Source organism: Petaurus breviceps, unplaced genomic scaffold (assembly GCF_028583685.1).
Source record: "Petaurus breviceps papuanus isolate PSGF00001 unplaced genomic scaffold, PetGlider_PUasm1.0 90205, whole genome shotgun sequence".
NCBI classification, from domain to species: domain Eukaryota; kingdom Metazoa; phylum Chordata; class Mammalia; order Diprotodontia; family Petauridae; genus Petaurus; species Petaurus breviceps.
This window is the reverse complement of record NW_027187196.1, coordinates 1,824,785-1,844,530: the sequence shown is the minus strand read 5'-3', so window position 1 is coordinate 1,844,530 and position 19,746 is coordinate 1,824,785. Positions and strand designations below refer to the sequence as shown.

Below are 19,746 nucleotides of genomic sequence, written 5' to 3'. Positions count from 1 at the left end.
GGAGGAGTGCTTATGGCCTGTCCAGTCACTATGTGCTTTGTAACTCAGGTCTTTGGTCTTAACAGTAACGAAAATAAGAGAGCCAATATCCATGGAATCAATAAGCCCCTCATTAGAAAGTACTTTCCTAAATATTCAATAAAGTGAGATATTTAAGTGAAAAATTCTATAGTGAAAGGAGACGCTTCATCTTCCTCCCTAGGAATATAGTCATAGCCTGGAAGAGAGACATTAGTGTTCTTTTAGGGGGAGTCGTCTAAGATCATTGCTTTCCATGGCAGGGAAAAGGGCTGACCCTTTCTGCAATGTGAATGACTAATCCAGGGTACAGCTGCTTTGAAGCTGAGATCATGGTGACTCCCTGCAGTGCTGAGATTTTAGTCCAAAGACCAAGGGAGCAGGTCAACACTTCTGCACCATCTACAGTCATCACAACTAAGGAAGCAAGGTGGTCTAGCAATCAAGAATCTTGTTTGCATAGTATTTCCTGGGAATGGGGAAAATAAATCCTCATCTTTTAAAAAAAGTCCTAAAATGTCTTCTATTCACCTTTCTCTTGGGCTTCAGAGAAACCTAGAAGCTACCTGCTTTAAGATTTAGATCTTGGGCTCACTTTTAAGGAAGGGAACTCATAACTAGAACTCTATCCAGGTCATTAGGACAATATGCACAGAGCAAACAAATTGAGAACACTTAGTCACCAGGGCTAACATTGATTTGGGAATCCTACTCTTCCCAATCGCTGTTTCTGCTCTATAGAGAAGACAAATCCTCCATAGTTTGTAGGCCCCTCAAGGTTATTCAAAATCAAACAATGGCAATGGATATGTCCCATTTTCTCACTAAAGAGTGAATGACATGTCACCTCCATTTTGTAAGCGTGATCATGGCCTGTCCAGTCACCATGTGCTTTGTAACTCAGGTCTTGGGTCTTATCAGTAACAAAAATGAGAGAGCCCATGTCCATGAAGTCCCACCTTAGAAAGTACTTTCTTAATATTCAATAAAGTGAGATATTTAAGTGAAAAGTTCTGTAGTGAAAGGAGATGCTTCGTCTTCCTCCCTAGGAATGTAATCATAGCATGGGCAAGAGACTTTGATCTTCTTTTAGGGGGAGTAATCTAAGATCAATCCTTTCTGTGGCAGGGATGAGGGATGACCCTTTCTGCAATGTGAATGACCAATCCATGGTCCAGCTGCTTTGAAGCTGAAATCATGGTGATTCCCTGCAATGCTGAGATTGTTGTCCAAAGTCCTAGGGAGCAGGTCAACACTTCTGCCCCATCTGCAGTCATCACAACTAAGGAAAAAAGATGGTTTATCAATCAGGAATCTTGTCTGCATAGCATTTCCTGGGAATGTGGAAAACAAAGCTTCATTTTTTAACTACAGACCTAACATGTCTTCCCTTCACCTTTCTCTTGGGCTTAAGACAAAGCTAGAGGCTAGCTGCTTTCAGACTGAGATCTTGGGCTGATGTCAGGGAGGGAGCTCATATCTAGAAGTCTATCCAGATCATTAGGACAATATCCACAGGGCCAACGAACTGAGCACCTTTAGTCACCAGGGTTGCCATTGTTTGGGGACTCCTGTTCTTCCAAATCCCTGTTTGTGCTCTGCAAAGAAGGAAAATCCTCAACAGTTTGTTGGCCCCTCAGGGTTTTCAAAATCAAACAATGGAAATGGATATGTCCAGTTTTCTCACTAAAGAACCAATGTCATATGCTCACCATCTTGCAGGAGTGGTCATGTCACTGTCCAGTCACTATGTGCTTTTTAGCTCTGGTCTTCGGTCTTGTCAGCTATATCAAGAGTAAGGCGGGGCGGCCAGGTGGCTCAGCGAGTAAGAGCATCGGCTCCAGTGTCGGGATGACCTGGATCAAATCCGGGCTCAGATACTCAGCACCACACCCAGAAATAATAACTGGCCGTGTAACCTTGAGCAAGTTACTTAACCCCCATTGCTTAAAAAAATAAAATAAAATAAAATAAAATAAAATAAAATAAAATAAAATAAAATAAAAAAAAGAGTAAGGCAGCCCATATCCCTGGAGTAAGTATGCCCCTCATCAGAAATTATCTCCTCAATATTTAGTGCATTGAGATATTTAAGTTATAGTTCCATAGAGAAATGGGACATTTCACCTTCCCCTTCATATGGTAGTCATTGCCTGGGGGAGAGGCATTAACCTCCTTTTAGGGGGAGTCAGCTAAGATCATTCCATTTTGTGGCACTGATGAGGAATGACTTTCATCTGTACTTTCTATATAAATTGGCAGGTATTCTTCACCCTTCCTGCAATGGGGTTCACCAATCCAGGTGCTAGATCCTTTGAATCTGAGATTCTGGTGATTCCTTGCAATGGTGAGGGATTTGCCCTATGTCCTAGGTAGTAGCTGAAAACTTCTATACAGTCTCTACCAGCCACAACCTACCAAGTGAAGCTGGTTTAGCCATCTATGTATACTGTTTGATTAGCATTTTCCTGCAATTTAAGGAAATGGATCTCATGTCCTTTCTTTAAATACATGAACCTTTTCCTCTCTGTCTTCCTGGTGGGCTAGAGAATTCTCTATAGACTAACTGCTTTCAAACTGAGATCATGCCTGTTCCTTGGTCTGGAAAAGGAGGGAATTCATATCTAGAGAGCTACCTCTTCAGTTCAACATGTGTCCATCAGTAAACTGAGGCATCTTAGCATTTGGGCCTATGTTTTGGTAGGATCTCCCATTCTTCAGAAAAGGAAATTTGTTTTCTTCTGAGGGATATTTCTTTAAAGACCCCAAAACATCTCTTCTTTTTTTCTGCTGTATCAAAGAACAATCCAGGCACTAGCTGCTTTCAAACTGTGATCATGGCTATTGCCTGCTCTTTGTAAGGCAGAAAACTAATGTTTCAAGAGCTGGTCCCTGCCCATCAGAAAAATAGTCATCCATCAGTTAATCTAAAAGACTTTAGCATTGTTGCCTGAGATATAATCAGGTGTCCTAATTTCCTAATCCTGATTTTTGCCTTGCAGTGTGTCACATCTTTTGAGAACTCTAAACATCTCTTTATCTTTCTGGCAAGTGAAAGAAAAGTTGAGGCAGTAGCTGATTTGGAACTGAATTCCTCAATATGGCCTGCTTTGATGCTGGAGTTAACTCCTGTGTAGAATCAGAGCCACTCTGTTAATCTGGGCCAGTTCCTTTTTGGCCCATCCAGCTAGCCAATTGACTAAAGATTCCAAAATTCACTATTTTTTCTGTGCTTTTGCACAGAGAAATCCAGTGATTAATTGCTTTGAAAGTGAGAAGTCAGATTGTTTACACTGATGAGACAGGCACCTAATTTATCAAGAATGGCCCACCCCTTGAGGATAATTTCTATCCATTCATGAGCTGAGGCTGTCTGTGAATTGGTGCTGGTGGGTTCAGTCTTCTCATCTTCCCCCTGCATGTCTGGTAGATTCAGGGAAGACAAATATTCTCTTGTTAGCAGCTACCTATATATTCTCCATAATCCTGCATTGGCAAAGGACAGTTTCACCAAGAAGTCAGTGTCATTCCCATATCTTGGTACAGGGATCATGGATTATCTCATTTGTTGCCTTATTGCTAAGGTGTTGGGGGTTGTCTGCTGCCACAAGTGAAGAAGCCCATATCCATGGAGTACCTGACGGAATCCTTCAGTATTCCCTACCTTGAGGCTGACAAGTTACTCTGCTGTAGAGGAAGGAACTATTCATCATCCTCCTTACAAGTAGGTACAATACACTGGAGAGAGACATTAGTCCTCCTCTGGGAGGAGCCAGCTAAGATCACTCCATTTTCTGGCAATGATGAAGACTTAACTCTCATCTCCACTTTTAAGTACAATGACAGGTACTCATCACCTTTCCTGCAGTGGGGATGACCAATCTAGGTGCTTGTTACCTTGAAGCTGAGATCATGGTGATTCCCTGCAAAAGTGAGGGATTAGCCCCATGTCACAGGGAGCACTGTGAAACTTCTGTACAGTCTCCAGTCACCACCATCTAGCAAGCTATGGTAGCTGAAAAATCTCCTTTGGGTCTCATTCCCATGCATTGTGTGGGAACCGACTTAATCTTTTCCTTAAAGACTTAAAACATTTTCATCTTTTTGGTACTGTGAAGAAAAATTCTAGGGACAAGCTGCTTTCAGGTTGAGGTAGTTTGGATTGCCTCCCCTGGAAAGGAGTGAGCTCATATCTAGAAACCTGGCCTTTTGCCCCTTCAGAACAATATCCAATCCTGACTAAATGGTGGCATTTTAACAATTGAGGCTGATGTGAGGTTGGCATGCCCCATCTTCCTATTGCTTATTTACTTCCTACACAGTGTCATGTCTCTAAAAATCCTCAAAAATTTCTTTATCTTTGAACTGTGGCTAAGAACAGTCCCAACCCTAACTACTTTGAAGCTGAGATCATGGTGATTTTCTGTAATGATGAGGGATTACAAAAGACCTAGGGAGCAGTACTTCAACTGAATCTCCATCTACCACATCACAAGACAAGCTAATTTAGCAAAATGGGATGTAATTTAGCAAAATGTATAGCATTTCTTAGCAACATAATGGAATACACCTTGCATTTTCCCCTTAATATTTACCTAAAGTTTCTCTTCTTCATCTTTCTGCTGGTCTGATGAACCATCCATTGACTAGCTTCCTTCAAATAGAGACCTTGGCTGTTGTCTCCTCTGAAGAGAGAATTCCTATCTATAAACCTGCCCCAATTCATAACAATGTCCCTGCAACTATACCCTGAGACACCTTAGCAGCTGCTCCTGTATTTCACTAGATCACCCCATCTTCCCAGTTTCATATGTGTGCCCTCCCAAGGGACATTTTTTAAAGACCAAAAATGTATCTTCTCTTCTGGGTTAAAGAAAAGTCTAGGGACTGCCTGCTTTTAAACTGATATTATGACAGTTGCTAACTCTTATAAGGGAGGGAACTCACGTCTCAACAGCAGCAAACGTCAGTTAAGCAATGGTGGTTGATGTGATGTCAGGTGTTCCCTTTATCACCAGAGGGCAACATCAGTAGAGGACTCAAAACATCTCATCTTTCTGCTGAACTCAAGAACAGTCTAGAGTCTACTAGGTTTGAAATTTGAGAAACTAGGCTGTAATCTACTCTGATAGGGAAGTGACCTCCTATGGAGAGAGCTCCAGCCCCTCTCCAGTTCCTGCTTCAGAAGAAAATCAATCCATCAAGATGAGATACTTTATCAACCCGGGCCAATGTGAGGTGGGGACTACTTGTCTTGCCAGTGCGTATTTGGTCCTCCAAATTGCTACGCCAATAAAGATCGCCAAACCACTCTGCATTTTTCTTCTATTCTTAGGCACAAATCAACCCAATAATTTGAAAGTGAGAAGTTGAATTTTTTGCCCTGATGAGGGGGAGCAACTGATTTCTAGAGAACTGTCCACCCTTCAGAAGAATTTCTAGCCATCGGTTAGCTGACTCATTTAGTGAATTGGGGCTAACCTGGGGCGGAGGCTCTGTGTGTTCCCGAGCCATGTTTGGGTTCTGCAGAAAAGACAAATCTTCTATTAGCCACTACCTAAAAATACTCCTTAATCCCACAGTAACAAAGAACTGTGTTTTTCTTCTTAGCAGGATCCAGTGTCACCTCCCCATGTTTGTGTATGGGTCATGGACTGACCAGTCACTGTGTGTGTTATTGTCTTGGGGAATGTCAGCTGACACGAGTGACGGTGCCAATATCCCTGGATTCGCAAAAGCTGAATCCATCAATATTTATTACTTTGAGACACATAAGTGACTATGCTGTAGTGGAAGGGGCCTCTTTATCTTCCTCCCTATGAATAATTGTAGTATGCTCAAGAGACAGCAGTCCTCTACTTGGGGGAGCCAAGAAAGATCATTCCATTTTGTGGCACTGATGAGAAATGACCCTCCTCATTACTCATAATGGTAACAGGTAGTCTTCATACTTCCTGCAATGGGGATTACCAATCCAGGGACCAGCTACTTTCAAACTGAGATCATAGTGATTCTCTGCAGTTGTGAGGGAAGTTCTTTGGGGGATTTGGAAGTTCCCCATTTTCTAGGAATCAGTTCAACACTTCTGCACAATCTACACTCACCACAAACTAATAGGTCAAGATATCTTAGCAATCAGAGATTATTTTTGCATATAATTGCCTTCTAAGGGGAAGGAACAACCCTTATCTTTTTTATTTTTAGTTTTCAACATTCATTTCCACAAGATTTTGAGTTATAAATTTTCTCCCTGTCTTTCCCCTACTCTCACCCCAAAACAGCAAGCCTACTGAATACCCCTTCCCCCAATATGCTCTCTCTTATGTCCTCCCTCATACCCCCTCTCTAACTTTCTAGTAGGACAAGATGGATTTCTATACCTCATTGCCTGTATATCTTATTTCCCATTTGCATGTAAAAAACAATTTTTTAGCATTTGTTTTTAAAACTTTGATTTCCAGATTCTTTCCCTTCTTCCCTCCTCACCCACCCCCACTGGGAAGATGAGCAACTCAATATAGGTTGTACATGTGTAGTTATGCAAAACATTCCCATAGTAGATATATTGTGAAAGACTGACTATATTCCCCTCCATCCTATCACATCCCCAACTTATTCTATTCTCTATTTTGACCCTGTCCCTTTTCAAAAGTGTTTGCTTCTAACTTCCCTCTCCCCGAGTATGCCCTCCCTTCTATCATCCCCACTCTAATTCCCTTCCCCCCTACTTTCCTGTAGGGTAAGATACCCAAATGAGTGTGTATGTTTTTCCCTCCTTAAGCCAAATTCAATGAGAGTATGGAACAACCCTTATCTTTTAACCAAAGACCTAAAATATTATCTTCTCTTCATCTTTTTGTTGGACTGAAGGAAAATCTAGAGACTAGCTACTTCGAAAGTTAGATCTTGGCTGTTGCCTTCTCCCAAAAGGCAGGGAGCTCAGAACTCTCGAGCCTGCCCCCTCTCCTGCTTCAAAACAGTATTTCCATCAATAATCTGCGGCTAAACGCAATGGTACATGATGTGCTGTTGGGTGTCCCCATTTCCCAATCCATAATGCTCTCTGCAGGGCTACAGTCAGTAAAGCCCCCAAAACATGTCTTCATCATTCTGCTAAACTAAAGAACTATCTGGGGCTACCTACTTTCCAACCCAGTTCATAAGTACTGTGTTCCGTTAAGGGAGGGAATTCCTCTCAAGAGAGCTGTCCATCCCTTCAGAACAACATCCATCCATCAGTGAATGTTACCACTCCTCTGCAGCCCTGTGCCTGCTATTTCTCAAAGGACCTTTTGCTCAAACTGGGTTTCCAGCTTAGAATGTGATCAATCTGAAATAGCATTTTGATTTTTCTTCTTTACAATGGTCTTCTTCCACCAGGTGAGAGGTCAAAGTATGTCCTAGCTTTAGAAGGGGCTTCATTGTCATGCTTGAACATTGGCTGTTCTTAACATTACGTTGGCTGTTAGCAGTTGCTGCCTCATAGAAATAGGTCTGCATGGCAGTTTTTGAGGTATTCTCTGCTTGATGGATCATGGGGATCTGCCTCACCCTGCCCAGTACTATGTGTTCCCACAACATCTTAATGTCATTCTGAGCAAATGTGTGTGCTCCTTCCCAAGAGATTATGCTTCTACTTGGTAGAGCTTTTGTTGGTACATGGCACTGTCTTCAAAGCCCCCATAAATGTCTTTAGTCATGGACAGAGGAGATCATCTCCTTTCCCTCAGTGTTCACCTACAATCATGTGTCCTTTGAAGCTCTGCTGATCTTGAGTTACCTGCTGTGATTGTGATTCATTGGGAGGTGTCCTATGTGGTTACCTGGCCCCTTCTTCCCAGGGGGCACTGACAGCTTTATTTCCTACAAGCCTCTTCTACTGCTGAGATTCTAGGTGAGACTGCTTCATTGCGAGAGGAGCCCTGTTGTAACCCTGGCCAGTGTTGCTATTGCTGATATACCTGTTGACCAGGAATGGAGAAGGCTCTTCCTCTTCCTCTTTCCCTTCCTGGCGCTCATAGCCCTGCTTCTTTTACCCTGGCCCGAGCTCCCCACTTAAGGCGCCACTTACATTTAGTATTCTCCTTGTAGTTGCTCCTTCTATTTACTTCCAGAAGCCTCGGGCTTTGGCCTATCCAGGAATTGGGTGGGAGGGTGATGCTTCCCTGCTGGATGAAGGCTGCATTGCCTTTGTCTGGCTCTGGCTTCTGAAAAACTCCATTTAATGAATGGCTCTGCCTTTGTTCAAGGAAAGGCACATGCATGCTTTGTTCATACCTGCCCCCTATCTACTCTGAGGCAGAGAAAAATAAGTAATTGACTAAATACATTTAGAAAATCAAAAGAACTGGCACCAAAACCCCAATTTTTCGGTTTTTAAAAATTTCTGTGTCAAGCAAGGATGAATCCCAATAATTCATTGGCCGTCCCCTCGGAAGATTTGCTATCAGCTGCGTCTTGAATTAAGCTCTGAATTTTTAAAAATACTGAATTATGCAGCTACCTTTGTAATATCCCTCAGGGAGGACTAATATCATGCATACACACAATTGGACAGGGAGTGATTCAGATGAACCTGCTACAATCTTCTGCAGTCTCCTTGACTTAACTAAAACGGCTCTCTGCAAGTTCACTAATGATCTCATTGTCAAATCGAAAGGCCTTTCCTTAGTCCTCATCTGCCTCTAGCTCTCTACTGCTTTCCCCGCTGTTCCCCACCTTCTCTTCCTCTGCCCTGGTTCCCTTCCCTCCTGCCTGATCAGTCCTCAGCATCCTCTGCAGGTTCTCCCATCTCATATTCTCCAGCTGTGGCTGTCCTCTAAAGCTAGGCTCTCACTTGCTTAGTTCATCACTCGTGTGGGTTGAATTCTCCCTCCGCAGGTTATTATGGGATAGAATGGAAAAGTAAAAACACTTGTTAAACACTTTGTGCCAAACACTACAAAGTCATGGTAATACCAACATAAAGGCTCCATCATCAGAGCTCCCATTCTAATTGGAGATGACTCAGGCAAAAGAGTTTAGCTTCAGGGTATTGAAAGGTCTAGTGGTCATTAGGGTTCAGTGGTAGGCTTGGTGGCAAGACCTGGAGGAGGGCAGGCAGGAGGTATTTGGGTTGCTTTATTGGAAAGAGGAGATCCTGATGGGAGTCCGGGGCTTTGGGGAATTGGAGTGGTTCTAGGCCTAGGGTCTATTGGCTGTCTTAGAAGTTTGGGGTGGTCGAAGCATTGCCATCTGGGGATCCTGGAGTGCCTGGTGGGCTGGAGGAACTCCATCAATCTTCTTCTGAAACCCACATGGCCCATCCAGAGCCCAGAACTGACATGGGCCACAGACCGCAGATTCAAGAAGCTCTTCGTAGGCACTAACTAACATAGCACTCTGTACTGCTCCCTCCTGCCTCAGTGTTCAGCAGTATCCCATATCATCTGCTTGTGTGAGATAACGGGTCACTTTCGTTGCCTCTTGCTGCACTGGTGCGACTTTGTAGCACGACAGCCTGAGATCATGGAGATGCTAAGTCAGTCAGCGGCTATGATTTTCTCCCTAAAGTCTTTGCTTCTTCCGTGGAAGGGCTAGGGCTAGCTAATGAGTCCCTTTTCTCCCTCCAGTAGACATTCCTAGCAAGCTCATCACCAGAGTTTCCTTCAGGGGTCATTGGCATTTGTGCTGATACTGAGTTTCAAGGTAGGATTGTGTTGGTTGTGGCTAGAAGAGCCTTCTTTGCCTGCCTTGTCTCTTTATTTCTGCTGGATAGGAGGTCAGCTATTGCTCCAGCCTGATTCTAGATATCTTCCTAAGCTTGCTTTGAAGCCTCTGTTTGTTTGCCAGTGACAGGCAGGGCCCTAGGGGCCGAGACTGTGTCCTCCTCCAGCTGCCCCAGGAATTTGGACCTGGGAACTCTCTGGGGTCACCCCAACTCTAGTTCGTTTAGACCAGGGGTGGGGAACCTGTGGCCTCAAGGCCACATGTGGCCTGCTAGGTCCTTGGGTGTGACATTTTGACCATCCACGTTTTACAGAACAAATCCATAAGAGTATTTGTTTGGTGAAGTTTGGATTTGGTCAAAGAGCTGCAATCAAGGACCCAGAGGGCCACATGTGGCCTCCTGGCCACAGGTTCCCCACCCCTGCCAGTGACCTCATGTCCAAGCAGCTGGACCTGAGGCCCTAGTAGATGACTGGAGGGAAGTGTAGCTGGAGTTGAGTCCCAGAGGCCCCCTTTTCCTCCTGTTACTATTGCTACTCTGGGCAATAGTGGCAGGCCTGTGTTCCTGCCAGGTCACCAGTGATGAAGGAGGAGCATCCTATATGTCAAACCCTGTTGGTGGCTGATGATACTTATGGGCTTTGCTATTGAGTGCAAGCAGGAGCCTGAATCTGGGGCTAATCTGTTTAAAGTCCATCTTATGAAGTGCCATAAGGAATACCCAAGCATCATTTGCTACTGCTACCAAGTGCCACATTTTAGTCAGACCAATGACATGCTGCCTATACATGGAAGGACTAGAATAGGGAAGGTGCTAGAAACCATATTATCCAATAAATAGAGCTCACATTTCTGAAGGTTTGCGAAGTGTTTTCCAAATGGTATCTCCCCAATCAGTACCCCAGCTCTGCAAGGAAAATCATTTTCCCCATTTTACGGATAAAGAAACTAAGGTTGAGAGAGGGTTAGTGATCTGCCCAGCGTTGCAACTGTCTATTGAAAGAATTTGCTGGATGAAAAGAAGACTTGGGGAAATCATTCTGGCTTCCTTCAAATTCTCTGAGGGCTCTCAGGTGGAATAGGACACAGTCCTCTTGGTCTCAGAGAGTAGAAATGGGCAGATGGGTGGAAGTTACCAAGAGGGAAAGTTAGGCTTGATGTTAGGATTGGTCCCCATGGGAAGCCACGACTTCTCCCCCTTGGGGGCTGTGTGCTACAATTAGGGATATTGAAAAGAGGATTCCTGGCCTACTATGGGTTGGGCTAGATGGTGGCCCATGTCTCCTTCCTGTTCTTATTGTGGGGCTCAAATCACAGGACCTTTTCCCTCTTCCTATCAATAAATGTGGGAAGTACACATGCACACCCTCACGCATGCATACACTTGCACATTTCTCTTGAAATCCTAGACATAAATAGTGGAAAAAGTATTTTATGTATTTTAAAATACTGTTAAATTGTCTCTTGAAATGTTGATTAATATTCTTTCTTTCACAGGAAATGCTGCCTTCTTTTAAATGATTAATATAAACTGAGACTGTCATAGTTCTGAACTTGGCATCAGACTTCCATTCATTTTGCTGTAGCTGATGAAGGCCAGATGATGCAGAGTGCCCTGTGCCAGGTTCTGGGTAGAATTAAAACGGTGAGCCCTATTCCTGGCTCTCAAGGAGCTGCTGTTTGAGCAGAAGAAAAGAGGATGGTAAAATACATCATTCTGATTAGAAAAGGAAGAACCACCAAAAGACTTGGAGACAACTCAGAACATAGGCTCCTAACTATTAAAAATATTTTCTTGGGGCGGCCAGGTAGCACAGCGAGTAAGAGCACTGGCTCCAGTGTCAAGATGACCTGGATCAAATCCGGGCTCAGATACTCAGCACCACACCCAGAAATAACTGGCCGTGTAACCTTGAGCAAGTTACTTAACCCCGATTGCTTTAAAAAATATATATATATTTTCTTTAAGAAGGGATTGGTTGGGGCGGCTAGGTGGCACAGTGAATAGAGCACTGGCCCTGGAGTCAGGAGGACCTGAGTTCAAATCTAACCTCATACACTTAACACTTACTAGCCATGTGACCTTGGCCAAGTCACTTAACCTCAATTGCCCTGCCTTCCCCGCCTCCAAGAAAAAAAAAGAAGGGATTAGAAAGGTGCCAGATACAGTGAGCACCAAGGAACATTGGGGAAAAAATGAAATCGACTGTCTTTGGAAAGGAAATGACTGACCTGCAAATCCCTGCAGAGTGAACTTTCATGGTGTAGTTAGCTTATCAATATCAAAGGGCAAAAACAACCCCAACTTGAAAAAAAAAAAGATAAAGAGAAGACACTGAATATAGTTAAAGCAATTACATCCTGATCTGTTTAAAACAAGCTGTTGACACCGAAAGCTAGACAACAGATAAGAATTAAGACTTTGAATCTGGTTATCACCATTTCTTAGAGAAGTATAATCGATAGAAAATTATTGCTGCCCCAGCGAAGTGACCCAGGAGCCACTAGAACATCACCACCATCTTGGAAGGTGTCATCCCCAGAGTCTAAAGGTAAGGGATTCCCTATAGATAATAAGGTTTTCCCGACATTATTCATTTTGGATGATGCCATGTGATGGAATTCAGCTCTAAAATGCCATAGGGTTTTCTCCTTGTGATCCACACAACCCACTTAAGAGAGATTGATCCAGCAGTCCACCCAGAAAAAAGCCAAGTATATTAAGAATGTATGTTGCCTAAATTATGGTCTTAAGTCAGAGCTCAAGCCCATTGAGCTAATCTGTCAGTGGCTGAGATCAGGGACAGCATTGTAGATGGACAATAAGTTGGTCCCACAGTTGGTTGGTTGGGCCGTGTTGCATTTGGGAAAGTATTTGGCCCTTAAAGTAGTACCAGTTACTTGCCTAACTCAAAAGCCCATATATATTTTTAAAATGTTATAGAAATGCTAATCATAGAATACCAGAGTGTAAGAAGGGTCAAAATTGTAGGTAACCCAAAGGCCAATGGAGGCATTCATGGTGGGTGAAAGTAGCCTCTCTGTTCCTAGTTGAGTCACCCACAATTTTGATTCTTCTGAGAGTACGGTTCTATCATTCATGCCATCACTGGGGAAATAGTGGTTTTAAAGAAAGGACGCTCCAAGGGCAGTAAATTGCCTAGGCTCATTGTACAATTTCCCAAATGAAGTCCAGCATGTCAGTATGATTGCGTACGTTGCTATATAAAATGAGTTAATGCACCATCTGTAAAGGTGTTACGCTGAAGTAGAGTGGTTACAGCTGGGAAGGAAACATGTCAAGGGGCCGAAATGATGTCAGCTGAGCTTATGGAACCATAAGCTCCCAGACACCCAGCCAGATGTGAATTCTGATGTTTTTGCTTTGCTTATTTTTAATTTTTAGACGAGACAAGTGTTTGGGAGAGTCCAAAAAGGCAGCCTCAGAAATTCTGAGGCCTCAGTCATAATTCTACCATTTTATGGTGGGGTCTCAGATGCAAGACAAAAATGCTAGTTGTGTATGTGTGTGCATATATGTGTTTATAGATATGTGACCAATTCAGAGATTGACTATAGTGCTAGCAAAGATTCACCATTCACAACAGTATTTTTAATGTAAGTTTTTATAGTAAAAAAATGTCTTTTGTCGTTTTAGGTTTTCTCTCATTATTTTTATTTCATTGTATGAGACAATTGAAGGTTCTTTTTAATTTTTTTTCCCTGAAATCCCAAAGACCTTTAAATGCTAACTTCAAACAGACATTCACTAAGTGTTTGGGTTTAAGAATTCTTCAGAAATGTCAAATTTCCCTGGCAATATTTCTGTTACATTGAATATACATATATTTGCCACATTCACAAGCTCACTTGTCAACCTCAGTAGGTAGCCAAAAAAAGTTGAGAACGTTTCTCCACCAAATCCGGTTTTATACACATCCAGTTTATGTCATCGTAGGTCATTAATTTACTATTCTTTGAACTCCCCTCTAAGATGTTAGATATGTATAAAAATGTCATATAGGAAAATTCATCATCAGAAGTAGATCCCAAAAAAGAAAAATGTTCTTGTACTTTTCATTCTTTTTATGTTGTTCCCACTTTACTTTCTTGGAAAGAACTGTAGCAGTAATTAATAGTAAATAGAATTCTTCACAACCATATGAACAACAGATGTTTGTCTTTTACAGTACAATACTCAGGAAACTCAACTCTTGACAACTCTGTAGATGATGACACATAGCATGCATGTTATACAGGAAAGGATGTTCAGTAAATGAATGAATGAAGCATTTATTAAGTGCCGACTGTGTGCCAAGGTCTAGGGATACAAATACAAAAGTAGGATATTTCCTGCTTTGTAGGAGTTCACATTCTGATGGGGGAGACAGAGTATCTGCTAACATGTATTTATATCCCTATGTTATAGGGATTTTCTAGATGCCATTTTGAGGTTAGAGAATTGCTGTAGGGAGCTCACTTAGTATATGTCATAATCAATAAATGTACCGTGCCATTTTGGAAACTTGTGTCAGTTCAGTAATCAGGTTTCCTACTTAGTTTCCTAGAAATGATTGTCAAGACATTGGATCCAGTCACCAACAGCATCTGTGATCAGTTCATTCATGTGGTCAGTGCATAAGACTCATATATATATATATATATATATATATATATATATATACATATATACATATATATGTATATATACATATATGGAGAGAGAGTATGTATGTGATCTCCTCAATAGCTCTGTGAAGCAGATGATATATTATTATCTCCATTTTACATATGAGACAAAGATAACAAATTTGAACCCTTCAAGATCCCCTCTTTCTTAACACCATCATTCTCAAATCAAGATGCTGTTAAACAGATCCAAACAAATGAAAGAATAGAAGGCAATGTGAAATATTTCATGGGAAAAACCACTGACCTGGAAAATAGATCCAGGAGAGATAATTTAAACATTATTGGACTACCTGAAAGCCATGACCAAAGTAAGAACCTAGAAATCATCCTCCAGGAAGCTCTCAAAGAAAACTGCCCTGATGTTTGAGTACTAGAGGGCAAAATCGAGGTTCAAAGAATCCACTGATAACACCATCATTCTCTTTGTAGTGCTGTGTGGTAACAAACCATGGAGCGCCCAGTCTCTGCAAAGAGCAAGGAAGATTAGACTACTCCATAGTTCTCATGATGACCTAAAGATAAGAACTGCTATAAGACCTCTCCCCCAGGAGCTGGGCAGGTCATCCAGTGAGAGTGATTGTGGGAGAGAGCCCAAGTCATGCATTGAAACCCATGGAATATTCACAGACCTAGCAGAAGACCTCTTCACATTGGTTAGGTATCTAGAAAGGATTTAGAGGAGATCAGGGACAAGGATTGTATAGGCATATATGCCATAACTTATTATATGGCATAACTGAATTGGTAATCTGTACCAGTGGGAGAAATGTCCACGTCATTAAAATCGCAGCTCCACTGGAGGACTGAAAGCTAGACTAACTAATTTGAGCAGTAGAGCCCATCTCTTATCCTCGGCTATCATCCTTCTCATCTATCCTCTTGGCCACAAAGGGGGCTGGGCAGGAGAATGGAGATGAATTAACACAAAGTTAACTCCAATATTGAGGAAAAGAAAGTCAACCTTTTTCTTTCAATTACCAGCCATCTTTGATACAGCTACTCCTCCACTGGACAAAGGGATCAGTAGTGTTTTCTTCAGGGACAAATCTGGACACCTTGAACTTGAGGTGGACCCTCACGAGAACTTACCTTAGCCATGAATAGGTTAGTAATGTTTTATTCCTCTTGTGCATTTAGAATATACCAATTCTATTGTATTTCTCACTCCGTGTATATGAATAGCCGACATTTATATAGATTTACTGTGCTTTTCTTCATATTGTCTGTATTTCTTAGTTGTATTATATTTTTGTAATATCTCATCACCACATACTAGATTATAATAATAGTTCATCTTTATATAATGTTTGCTAAAGTATCAAACTTAGGTGAGGCAGGGAGGGAGGGGGTAACTTACAAAACTCCTAAGTATGGAAGAACCAGATTCAAATATCATTGAGAAATGTTTAAAAAAATAAATGGAAATACAAGAGAACATAGAAAATGTTAATTTGTGGTTTTCTAAGTCAGTATGTGGCCAGCAGGGATCCAACCATTTCTCTTTGGGTTGGAAACCACTGCTTTAAAGTTTGCAAAGCAGTATCTCTCTGTCTCTGTCTCTGTGTCTCTCTGTCTCTGTCTCTTCTGTGTGTGTGTGTATATGTATATATACATATATGTATACATATATGGAGAGAGAGTATGTATGTGATCTCCTCAATAGCCCTGTGAGGCAGATGATATATTATTATCTCCATTTTACATATGAGGAGTCTATGGCTCAGAGTTCTTCAGTATTTTGTTTAGGGTCCCATAGCTGGCAAGCATCTGAGGCAGGATTCAAACCCAAGCCTTCTTGACTCCCAGTCCAGTGCTCTTTCCTATATTCCTGTGCTTCCAATAAGCTGTTAGAAAGTAGGCAGCATGGCCTATTTACTTTTAAGAATGTGGACCGTGAGGCTCATTGAGTGAAATGACTTAGTCGCAGGCAGCCAGACTAGTTTATGTAGTGGCCAGGAAGAGAATCCAGCTTTTTTGGCTCTAAGTCCAATGTTAATGGTGGACGTATTCCATGAATTGTTTTTTTCTTTAAATTGATCACCCATGTGAAAATGGAAACGTCATGTAAATGGGCTACTTCTGCAGATGTTAACATTCTGGATGCTTTTGGAAAATTGGTAAAGAATTTTACTGTTATTAATAACTGTCAACTTTACTCTTTAATTAAGTCCTAACTCTGTTCTAGTCACTGGGGATATGAAGACAAAAACAAAAGAAAACAAACAAATGTTGAAACAGTTTCTGCCCTTGCAGAACTTTTACTTTCTCTGCTTCCTCCTTTTGGCCGCATTTACAGCCCTTCTTCTCTGGCATCCATAAGTACTTCTAGTGTGTGGGTGGGGGAGGAAGATCTTAAGGTAGAAGACCAATAATTGACTCAGTGACTCAGGTTTCTGCCTCTCTGGATTGTACCAAGTAGGTCATCTATTAACTGTTGTCATTCACAATATCTGATTGCCAATGCTGATGGGAGTGTGGGGGAGCTGGAGAGCAGATTCAATGGGAATGGTGTTTCTGTGGAAGATCACTAACGTCAGCTCAACTAAGAGGGTACAGGATGGATTGGAGAGGGCAGAGATTAGTTAGGTAATGTGATAGGGGAGGAGGTCAGTGCAACAATCTATAACTTAGGAGATGAGGGGAGACACAGAGACAGGGGGAGACAAAGGAGAGTGGGGACAGAGAGAGAGAGAAGAAAGACAGATAGAGATTGGGAAGGAAAAATTGACCAAATTCAATGATTGCTGAATGTTAAAGACAGCTAAGTTTTCGAGCCAGCACCCCTCAAATAACGTATCAAATATAGATGTCCATAAGGAAAGCTGATTTTAGGGGAAAGGTGATCAGTAAGGCTTTACACATGTTAAAGCTGAGGTGATGGGACAGACAGGGAAATATCTATCCATTCAACATCTGGAGAAGCCAAAACTCAGGCCTAGAACTATAGAGTTTAGAGATAAGAGATGACAAATGAAGCCATAAGAGTGGATATGTTGTCCAAGGCAGAGAGTATAAGGAGAGAAGAGCAGAGAGATGAAGACTCATTCAAGATGCCAGCAGTTAGGCAGGAAGGAGAAGAACCAGTAAAAAAAAGTAGAGGGAAAGGAATAAGCATCTGTTAAGCATCTACTGTATGTTAGGCCCTGTGCTAAACACTTTATGAATTTTTCCAATTTAATCCTCAACTCTGCAAGGTAGGTGCAGTTATTTTCACCATTTTACAGTTGAGGAAACTGAGGCAGAGGGGAAGTGACTTGCCTAGGGTCACACAGGTAGAGAGTATCTGAGGTCACATTTGAACTCAGGTCTTCCTGACTCTAAGCCTACAGCTTGATTGCCTTGCACCACTTAGCAGGACTCCTTAAAGGAACAGTCAGAGAGGTAGGAGAAAAGTCAGGATAGTGGATTGTTCTAGAGTCAAAGGGAAGGACAGAATTTCAAGAAAGCAGGTGATTATTGCTGTCAAAAAATGCGCAGAGTTTTAGGAAAATGAGGACGGAGCAATGGACTCTTGACTATATAGAAATAAGTATTGACTCTAAAGTCAGAAAATCTGATGGTTAGTCCCTGTGTGACCTGGAGCGTGACACTCCCCTCTGTGGGCCTCAGTTTCCGTCATTATAAAATGAAAGGGTTGGTCTAGATTAGCGCTTCTTGAACTGTGGGTGTCATGACCCCCAGCTTGAGAAGTGCTGAAGGGGTCATGAGTGAAAAAAGTTTCAGAATCCCTGGGCTGTTGACTTGGAGGTCCTTTCCCCTCTAATGCTATGGTCCTGTATTCCTATGAGTTAGCAAACAAAAGGTTTAATGGGCAGCCTTCCATAGTGCGGTTTCAGTAGCATGCACAGTAGGCACAGTAAGCTCCATTCCAAGGGCTTATAGAACGAGCGGATGGTGACAAAGTGGGGGGGAGAAATAGGATGGTGGGGTTCAGTGGAGGTGGGAGGTAGCACAGGCAAAGAAAGGGTTGGGGCTGCCTTTGTTTTTTCTTTTGTTTCTCATAGGAGACACTTGTGCATTGCTAATGGGGAAAGGAACAAGGAACTAGAAAAGACAGAGATTTAAGATGGTAGAGAGATAGTAAAGAGGGCAAAGGCCTACAGGAAAAAGTCAGAGGGGGTGTGTGATCCAGATCATAGATGAAAGGATTTGCCTTGGAAGGAAACAAGAATTTGTCTGCATTTGTGCATGTGTGTGTGTGTGTGTGTGTGTGCATGTGTGTGTGGTAGGTGCATGCTTTGAGTATGTGTGTGAATGCTAGAGAAGAACAATGAGAAAGCTCCTGGATACCATCAATTTCCCCTGTAAAGTAAGAGCTTTGTTGGAAAATGAGATAGGTCAGGGGAGATTTGGGGCTTGGACAAAGAGAAGAACAGCCTTAGGTAGTCACGTTGCCTTCCATTTCTGTCTGCTATTGTCAGCAATTGGCCACTTAGTACTTTTATAGTTCACCAAAAAGACATTCTTAGTCATTTTTTTCTCAAATACAAATGTTTTTGTCAACAGTTGTTAATAAGCCTGTGTTTTTTTCAGGCTTATTTCACTACTAATTCCATTATCTAAAATATATTTTCACAAACCTCCTGGTCTTCCCAAGTGTCATGTACACCGATGTTTGATGCAAGATAATGAGCATAATTTCAGAGAGATGTGTCCATTGGCAACCGTATTTTAATGATATGAAAAATGCTAGTACTTATGCCCATCAAGCCCAGATGAGCTCAATGTGGTTTTCTTGGAAGAGGGCTCATCTGCATTGTTTTATTTATATGAAAAAAGGGTACATCTCCCAAGAACACAAAAGGCCAGAATAAGCATAAGTATCCCACTTTAAGCTCTCTGAAATTCTGGTATTTGGTGAACAAAGATTTTAGTATACCCAAGGACTGAAATGTTTTTAGTTCCCTACACACACTCAGAGCTTAGGAATAAATAGTCACTAGACCACAGGTGCACAGTTCTGACCTCCTCTTCTTCTATGCAAGTGGAGAAGCCTATAAGAGCACTTCTAAATGCATTTGGGAATCTGACCAAGTACTTTAATAATGGTTTGGGTTTGAATGCACTAATGAGATGTTTTCTGTAAAAAAAGATAACAAATGCTAATGTGATCAATGTCGGCTCCCAACATGACTGGGCCAGAGCAGCAGAAGGGATGGAGATGTTGGACAGGGCTGGATTGGGGCACAGTGGAAATGAGGGCTAGATCTGATGTCAGCGTATGTTGGTGTGAATCCATTCACTACCTGTGCAATTGGGACACGTTCTTTTCATCTTTAATCCTCTCTCTCTCTCTCTCTCTCTCTCTCTCTCTCTCTCTTCTTTCTC

General features: G+C 42.1%; 1 protein-coding gene across 1 annotated transcript in view; it reads right to left on the bottom strand.

The window, feature by feature from the left end:
• The window catches only part of KLHL4 (kelch like family member 4), a 165,219-nt gene that overhangs the window by 66,420 nt on the left and 79,053 nt on the right, over nt 1–19,746 (bottom strand). The window lies entirely within an intron of this gene.